The 8,866-nt window shown below is 37.8% G+C and overlaps 1 long non-coding RNA gene across 1 annotated transcript in view; it reads left to right on the top strand.

Moving 5' to 3' along the window:
* The first annotated feature begins 529 nt into the window (after positions 1–529).
* Positions 530–8,866, top strand: part of LOC141278888 (uncharacterized) — a 139,506-nt gene continuing 131,169 nt past the window's right edge. The window contains exon 1 of the long non-coding RNA XR_012332287.1: positions 530–631. This is a non-coding gene — a long non-coding RNA (uncharacterized lncRNA). The remainder of the gene's footprint in view (positions 632–8,866) is intronic.

Here is an 8,866-nt window from a genome sequence, read left to right as displayed (position 1 = left end):
TTCTGTTCTTTAATTCTTCTAGGTCTTTGTTAAACATTTCTTGCATCTTCTCAATTTTTGCCTCCATTCTTTTTCTGAGGTCCTGGATCATCTTCACTATCATTATTCTGAATTCTTTTTCTGGCAGGTTGCCTATCTCCACATCATTTAGTTGTTTTTCTGGGGTTTTATCTTGATCCTTAATCTGGTACAAAGTCCTCTGCCTTTTCACTTTGTCTGTCTTTCTGTGAATGTGGTTTTCCTTCCACAGGCTTCAGAATTGTAGTTCTTCTTTCTTCTGCTGTCTGCCTTCTGGTGGATGAGGCTATCTGAGATGTGCAAGCTTCCTGATGGGCGGGACTTGTGGTGGGTAGAGCTGAGTGTTGCTCTGTTGAGCAGAGCTCAGTAAAACTTTAATCCTCTTGTCTGCTGATGGGTGGGGCTGGGTTCCCTCCCTGTTGGTTGTTTGGCTTGAGGTGACCCAGCACTGGAGGCTATAGGCTCTTTGGTGGGGCTAATGGCAGACTCTGGGAGGGCTCATGCCAAGGAGTACTTCCCAGAACTTCTGCTGCCAATGTCCTTGTCCCCATGGTGAGCCACACACCCCCACACCCCCACCCCACCTCTACAGAAGACTCTCCAACACTAGCAGGTAGGTGTGGTTCAGTCTCCTATGGGGTCACTGCTCCTTCCCCTGGGTCCCAATGCGCACACTACTTTGTGTGTGCCCTCCAAGAGTGGAGTCTCTGTTTCCCACAGTCCTGTCAAATCCTACAATCAAATCCCATAGGCTTCAAAGTTTGATTCTCTAGGAATTCCTTCCCCCATTGCTGGACCCCCAGGTTGGGAAGCCTGACGTGGGGCTCAGAACCTTCACTCCAGTGGGTGGACTTCTGTGGTATAATTGTTCTCCAGTTTGTGATTCACCCACCCAGCAATTATGGGATTTGATTTTATTGTGATTTCGCTCCTCCTACTATGTCATTTTGGCTTCTCCTTTGTCTTTGGATGTGGGGTATCTTTTTTGGTGAGTTCCAGTGTCTTCCTGTCGATGATTGTTCAGCAGTTAGTTGTGATTCCAGTACTCTCACAAGAGGCAGTGAGCGCACGTCCTTCTACTCCGCCATCTTGAACCAATCTCCACCCTATATTTTTTAATATGCTTTAATGTTTTTTCTATATACTCACTTATTTTTTATCCTATGGACTCATTTGGATCTGTCTTGGTGTGTTAGAATCTCCTCTTTCTAGTGTATTCCTTTTAATTGCTCCTTGTATCTCCTATAGTTTCTTTTCATGTGGGTATGTGTTCTGCACTACCTTTCTTTGTATTGTCAATGCAATTTCTTTAATCAACAAGCTGTTTCTCATGGATTAAAGATTACAATATCTTCTGATTTTTGACAGTCTTTTAGTTCTGTCATATCCTTAATTTCTACCTTTTTCTCCCTTCCAGCCCTTTTTCCCAGTAAGTGTCCAAGAAGCATCTCCACTTTCTGTGACAAACACTTGTCTCTCAGAACTGGTACCATCCCAGGACTCCCATCTCTGTTCCCTTGCACTGTCAACCCCTTTCATTCTGGTTCACCAGTAGCCAGTGTTTTCATGTGAATATTTTGTTAATAGAGTCATACTTCCTCTTTCTTGGAATGTTTGTAACCTTACCCCATCATTCCCTGACCCCTTTCTGAACCATCACATTCTATTCTCAGTGCCATTCTGAGTTTACTGGAATTAATGTTCATTTTGCTATTTAGGTGAAATTTGGTGTTCATAGTATTCTTTGTTTCCTAATTATGTTTTAGGCATAGGTTACAAATAGTGTTATTTAGTCATTTTGTTGATTTGTTTTTTGTTTTGGGGGTTTTTTTTTTAGAATGTATGGAAAGATTTCACTTTAAAGGCCATGATTATCTGATGGGTACCTAAACATTTCTAAATTCCTTATTGCATTGCTCTGTAAAATAATTATCCTATTTTCTCACAGTATCTGTGTTACACAGGTACAGCTTGAAACCTCTGGTTTAAGGTCTGTCAGGAGTTTGCAGCAGATCGGAGCTGCAATTTCATCTGAAGGTTTAACAGGAAACAATCTGTTTCCAATCTCACACACATGGTTCTTCACAGGCTGTTTTCCTGAAGGCCTCAGTTACGCACTGGCTGTTGCCTGAAGGCTCTCTTTCCTCCTTGTCATGTGAGCCTGTCTATGATGTGACTCATATCATGCCAATTGGTTTACCTCTGTGTGAGCAAGCAAGAGAGCAAGAAAAGTCACTCAAAACAGAAGCCACAGTCTTTTTATAATCTACTCTAGAAGCAACATTGTATCACTTCTGCCACATTCTGTTTACTAGAAATCAGTCACTAAATCTGGCTCCTACTCCAGAGGAAGGGATTAAACAAAGTTGTGAATGTCAGTAGGCAGAGATTGCTACAGGTCATCTCAAAGTCTACCCACCACAAATATTTTATTAAGAAATATTTTCCTGCTTGCTGCTCTTCTCACCAAAAGGGCTTAGAAGCAATTATACATGAGTGCAATGAGTACTTCTGATGCCTATTGTATGTGTCTAAATACCACTCCTTAGTAAAGGAAAATAGAGCTTGTTAGAGAAATTGCTTGTTCCAAATCTCAGGCAGGGGAAGTACAAAGTGATCCTGAGACACCTTTTTTTTTTTATTGAGAAAAAAACAGAACAAAACCAAAATTAATTAGGACACATCAAAAGAACAAACTAACCAACCTGAAAAGCTCCCACTGGCCAAATTTGGGACAAAAGGAATACTGGTTTTAATAGATTTTACAATATTGAATTTTTAAAAATTCTTTGAGTTTATAGTAATACTACACAGTCAGAAGGGGAAGAGGAAGGAGGAATAGCTCTCCTTAGATAGAGAGATATGAATAAATAAACAAATAAATAAATAGATATATCTGCATAAATATATATATAAATATATATATGTGTGTGTGTATTCACATATGTACATACATAGAAACACAAACATATACATCTAAGGAGATATGGTCCTTGTACTATTCTCTTGACTTTTTAATAGATATGAATATTTCAAAAATAAAAAGTTAGAGGTGGAGAAAATAAAACTTTAAAACTCTTAGAAGAAAATGTAGAATCATAGGGTCACAAAGAAAAATGCTAATCATAACTGAAAAAATAGATTAATTTGACTAATTTGATTATATTAAAACAAAGAACTGCTGTTAATCAAAAATATGTTAAAGAAAGTAATACTAGAGTACAGATTGGGAGTGGATAATTGAAACAGTTGTAACTGAAAAACGATAACTATCCCAAATATGTAAAGAACTTATACACACCCAAAGAGGGGGCGGGAAACTGATTAAATAAAATATGAGGCTCATGCCTAGGACTTTTTCCTGCTGGAATGTACTTTGGTTTTGGAGTAACAGAGAATGCTTACAAAGTATGACTTAAATGTTATCTCAGAGGAAACCCTTTAGGTTTGAAGTTTCTTAATTTTTATATTCTATTTGTTATGTAGATGGAGCATTTATATTACTAACATCAACTCTCCAGCCAACTGCATTTAATAAATCTAAAAATTACCAGTAATTTACAATAACATCCTAATCAGACCAGGTATACTCTGATAAAACATTGCTACATATGAACTATCATGAGAAAATGCCAATGACATTTTACAATGATGTCTAGTGGAGATCAACAAGACCTCAGGTGTCCAGAGAAGGAGAGAGTATGTTACAAACCCACTGTTAGCTTTTTCCTTCCAATATAGAATGGAAGGGAAAGTCCTTCTAATAAAGTAAATTTAACTAACATCTCCTATAGCAAGGAGGGAAAATAAAAAGACTGCCAAACCGTCAAGAACAATAATGGTCTCCCATTTCCTTATATTCTCAATTCCCATCCAGTTCTTGGCACTCATGGGAGTTCCATCAATACTTATTAACAAGGTAAAACATTGAAGAGATGTATGAATGAACTATATATGACTCTTCCCAGGTAATAGAACAGTGCTACCTCACTCTGAAATATTGTAAACATCTTTCTCTGGTCTTCAGTATGGTGAGTCTAAAGCAAATTTTCATGTAGGGATACAATAAGTCAAGGGGATTGTAATACTTCTGCTTTAGAATAGCTGAAAATTTGCTTTAGAGAAGGTTTTTTATGTTTGTTTGCTTTTTAAAATATAATCATATTTCATATGTAAGTTTTCATTTTGCCTACTCACTCTCCAGTCATCTGTCTATACTTTTGTAAACAGGGATATTAAACAGGCTGAATATTACTCTGTTTGTACAAAATGTGGTCTAAAATGTGGATCCTATAATTAATTAATATTAACCCAAAATGTGGTCTAAAATGTGGATCCTATAATTAATTAATATTAACCCAAAATGTGGATCCTATAATTAATTAATATTAACCCAAAATGTGGATCCTATAATTAATTAATATTAACCCAAAATATTAACACAAAATGTTTGCATTACAAACATCCTCTGTAGAATTAGATCTGTTCTCTAAAATTTTTCCAGGTAAAATTAGACAGTTTTGCCAACCATCATTCTATTCCTAAAAAGAAACAATATTTTTTCCTTGTAAGGTATGAGTTGGAGAATTTGGGAATTGATCAAGGAAACAATCTTACCATGAGGTGACAGTGGCATGTACAAGCTTTATTTGAGTAACACTGACAGGTTTGAAGGCAGGGGAAGTCCCTCAGAGCAGGAGATCCTCCAAGGCTATGGCCTTGGGTCCACTATACAGAAGGGGAGGAGAACAAGGAAACTCCTATGGGAGAGGGGGATTGGAGAGGGGAGCTACCTGTCTAGGTGGTGTCACTCAGCTGCACTGTGGGGAATCACTGGGTCAGAAAGGGCAGTTGTGTCTTGTTTTGTTTTTTTGTTTGTTTTGGTTTTGGTTTTGTTTTTTTAGTAGACCCATGGTTTTATCTGTGGCTATCAGCTATTAAGTTCAGTTTCCTGGGGTAGGTATGCAGCAGGTTACAAATGGCTGTAAATCTGCTTTTTGAGGCTGTATTTAAAACAATTGAATGTGTAAAAAGTTGAGTTTGGCTTCGGCAGGCTTTTGAGCTCATTGCTCTCACCCTGCTTTGAAGAAATAAACAACATAGGGCCAATACAGAGGCCATTTTTGGCTGCCTTATGTAACAGTCTTCCAACAACATCAAGATGTGAAGAGTAAGATTTCTCACATGTTATAACCTATTAACATAGAAAAATGTATTCCATCCAGCTTTGTACTAGCAGCAGCTCTTACCAGGCCTATTCCTACTGTTGGCAGGAGTTGGGAAAAGGATACAGATGGAGGCTTCTGGCCTGCAGTCTGTTACCCTTATCTTTAGACCTTGTCTGCATATGGGGGGACTGCAGAGATTCCAAAATGCACATCCAAGATTTTTCACAGTAACTACCCCTCCCAAAAAGCCATGACTTGGCCACCTTCAGGCATAAAGATAATGCACATTGCTTCCCTGTCAGCCCTAAGAAGGACAGAGTTGATTACATGGTTCTGGAATGGGCTCAGAATTGTTTGGACAAGGAATTAAGCCTTCTGGGTACCCAGATTTTATGGTCTGGAAGGGGGAGGCACATTTCTTTGGGCCCTCAAATTCCTTGCCCCTTGGTGTACTAGCAAAGGGGCCCCTTCTTCCTGTGTCTAGGGATAACACTATCTTTCAGAGCACTTACCACACAGAGACCTCAATGAGTAATTATTGAACAAACAAATATGTTGGTGATCAAGGGAATGAAGAAATACATAAACAAGAAGCATAAGGATAGTTGGTTGAAAGCAGTGATCCTGTTTCATAAAGCATCATAAAAAATACAGTTTAACAATTAGTGGGCTCAGGGCACAGTAGGAAGATTCAGGTACATGGCTTTCTTTCCCCTGCAGCAATAGTGCTGGCCATTCTCTGGTGATGAAAGTCACATTAGATAAATCAATGATCCATCATCCCATTGTAAATCACAAGTTCTAGAGTGCTATATTAAGAAATTGATCCCTCCACCCTGAAATATCTCTCTAATACATACAGATCATCATTTCTTTGTCTATGTCATAGTCTTCCAGCATTATGTATATGTTTACAGGTTATTATTATTCAATAACTCTGTCTTCAGCACACAGGACTAAAGGATTAAAAGTCTTGATAGATGAAGACTAAATATAAATGTTAACACAATTGATTTTTCACTTTGCAAAACTTGTCTGGAAAAGAGTGAAACATTTTACTGGGGAAGAAGTTGGACATTCTTTCTTTGGGAAAATGCTTCCACTAAAATAACCATTTGTAGTCTGACAGTACTTTGAAAAAAGAGGCACACAACTAAGACAACCATTTAATAGCAAATGAAAACTTGAATTTTGTGTCTGAGAGGGCATGGGTGCCTTAATGATTTCCTTATGAGTCTTTAAAATGGAGTTTTTAAATTTCCGGGGAAATGGCATTTTGCAAATATTAGGTTGGAAGCTTCACTGGCTCTCTGAGGTTAAATATCTGTCTCCATTTGACTTATAAATAGGGAACTTAAGTTTTAAGGAAGTTGAACTACATGAAAAATCTATTAATGGAAGACTCACCAGGAAGAGAGGGACAGGAGTGAGATATGCAGGATTCTCTTTTGAGAGAGAAACAGAAGAAGGATGATGAGATAAGTGCACAAGCAGAGAGAGGTCATGAGAATAGCAATGGGTCTTTCTGACAGAGAAGAAACACAAATATGAGAATATTTATTATGCTTATATATGCTAGGACCTACATTTATCATTTAATCCTCCGTCAGTTCTTTAAGGTGTGGATATTAGAGTCATTTTAAAATTGAGGAAATTTATACTCAATAAGGTTGTATAATTTGTTCAAGATTATTCATCCAGATCTGACTCAAAAATCTTTACACTTTCAACTGTGTCAAGGGAGGGAATTTTGGTATATTCAACAGTGGCACATCTTCTTTGTTTTGTTTTTCCTGTTCTTAAACCATATTATTGGGGCTGCCATGACTCAGAGCTCCAGCTAGTTACCGTAGGAACCTGCAAATCTCCCAGACACTGTTCCCCACATTTTACTCTGGTGAATTCCATTGGTCCAGGCAACTATGGTTCTGAGACAGGTCAAGAGATAAGCCGACACTCATGTTGAATATTTTGAAATTTTCATTCTATCATTTCTTCAAATGTATGTTTATTATGTTTCCCACGCTCTTTGATTCCCACTTCATTGATGTTTTTCTCTTCTTCTGTTCTTATGCCAGTTTTCTATGCTTTCATTGTAATAATGACAGTAATCAGCCTTAAATGTGTATCCTACTTGAAACATGCAAAGCACTTTAATACATATGACATTTGATTGATGCATATTCAGTAGCCAATTTATACCCATTTTGCAAAGGGAGAAAATGAAGCTCAGAAAGGTTAAGCGACTTGTCCAAAGTCATTCAAGTAGGAAGTGGCAGAACCAGGGCTGATCCCACTTTTCTTGATTCTCACTCTCCATCGTTGCCTTTTCATGTGCCTGAGGCTTAAATCAGGCCCTTCATAGTTCCTTAATCCCACTAAAACTATGGAAGTGACTGAAATACCCTGAAGCATCTGATCCACCTCATACACCTGGTGGGGTTAAAAGCAAAACAAACAAAAAACAACATTAACAAAATCAGATATCTTTTTAGCTGTGTATAATAGCCAGATGAAAGACTCAAATTTCTGCAAGAAAATTTAAAGAGTACTGTCAGCCAAGGCCCATTATAACCTCAGTGGATACTGAATGATCACATCTGGTTACTCTGGTGGGCAGAAATTTTCTGAGGAAAAAGAAAAAAATCCTTTTTTAAGTAATTTTAAAGAATTTGTCTTTGAAAGTATTTTAAATAATTTGAAAAATCATTTAGTATAGATTTTACATTATAGTCCAACACGAATCTCAGCATATTTCATTTCAAAAATATGATGGAAGCTAATTCCTGAGGGTCCCCTCAGGTTCAAAGTAGTTTATAAAATTGAATGTCAATAATAAAGTAAAAAACTCACCATTCCATGGGCTTCCCTGGTGGTGCAGTGGTTGAGAGTCCGCCTGCTGATGCAGGGGACACGGGTTCATGCCCCGGTCCGCGAAGATCCCACATGCCCCGGAGCGGCTGGGCCCGTGAGCCATGGCCGCTGAGCCTGTGAGTCTGGAGCCTGTGCTCCACAACCAGAGAGGCCACAGCAGTGAGAGGCCCACGTACCGCAAAAAAAAACCAAAAAAACAAACAAAAAAAACCTCACCATTCCAGATCCTAACCAAAAGCCAACCACAGCAACATACCCTAAAAGTAATAAAACAATTATATAAGTAAAACTATTTTTAACATTTTCATGCTATTTCACAAGTTAAAAAAAAAATTAGAGACATTACTTTGAATTAATCATTGCCTTCTCCAGTGATCCTCAACGATTCTCTTTATAACCCAAAATTTTCCAAAATTCCAGTAAAACAGAAATGAAGTTAACACCACAATCAAATCATAGTATTCAGCTTTGCTGCTGTAAACATATTTATACTTAACTTTAAATTTTATTATACTGTACATATTTTATCCTATACTGTGAACTTAATTCATCTTATCTAGTCCTTTTTTGTCTTTCTAAACCCTTGAGTCATAGTAAACATTTAAGCTATCTTGTAAGGGAGTTACCTGAACCAGCTAGATTTAACTCTTAGCAGCAGTCAGGAGACTAGCCTACTCCTTCTCACCCTCCTCCCCACAAATGGTCCCTGATCAAGATACGTACGTGTTTGAGTGTCTCACCATTTATAAATGTGATCTTCTACCAAGACCACTAAAACTTTCTCCATATCAGCAATAAGTCTGTTT

The sequence above is a fragment of the Tursiops truncatus genome, chromosome 6 (assembly GCF_011762595.2).
Source record: "Tursiops truncatus isolate mTurTru1 chromosome 6, mTurTru1.mat.Y, whole genome shotgun sequence".
NCBI classification, from domain to species: domain Eukaryota; kingdom Metazoa; phylum Chordata; class Mammalia; order Artiodactyla; family Delphinidae; genus Tursiops; species Tursiops truncatus.
This window is presented reverse-complemented; position numbering and strand designations above follow the sequence as displayed.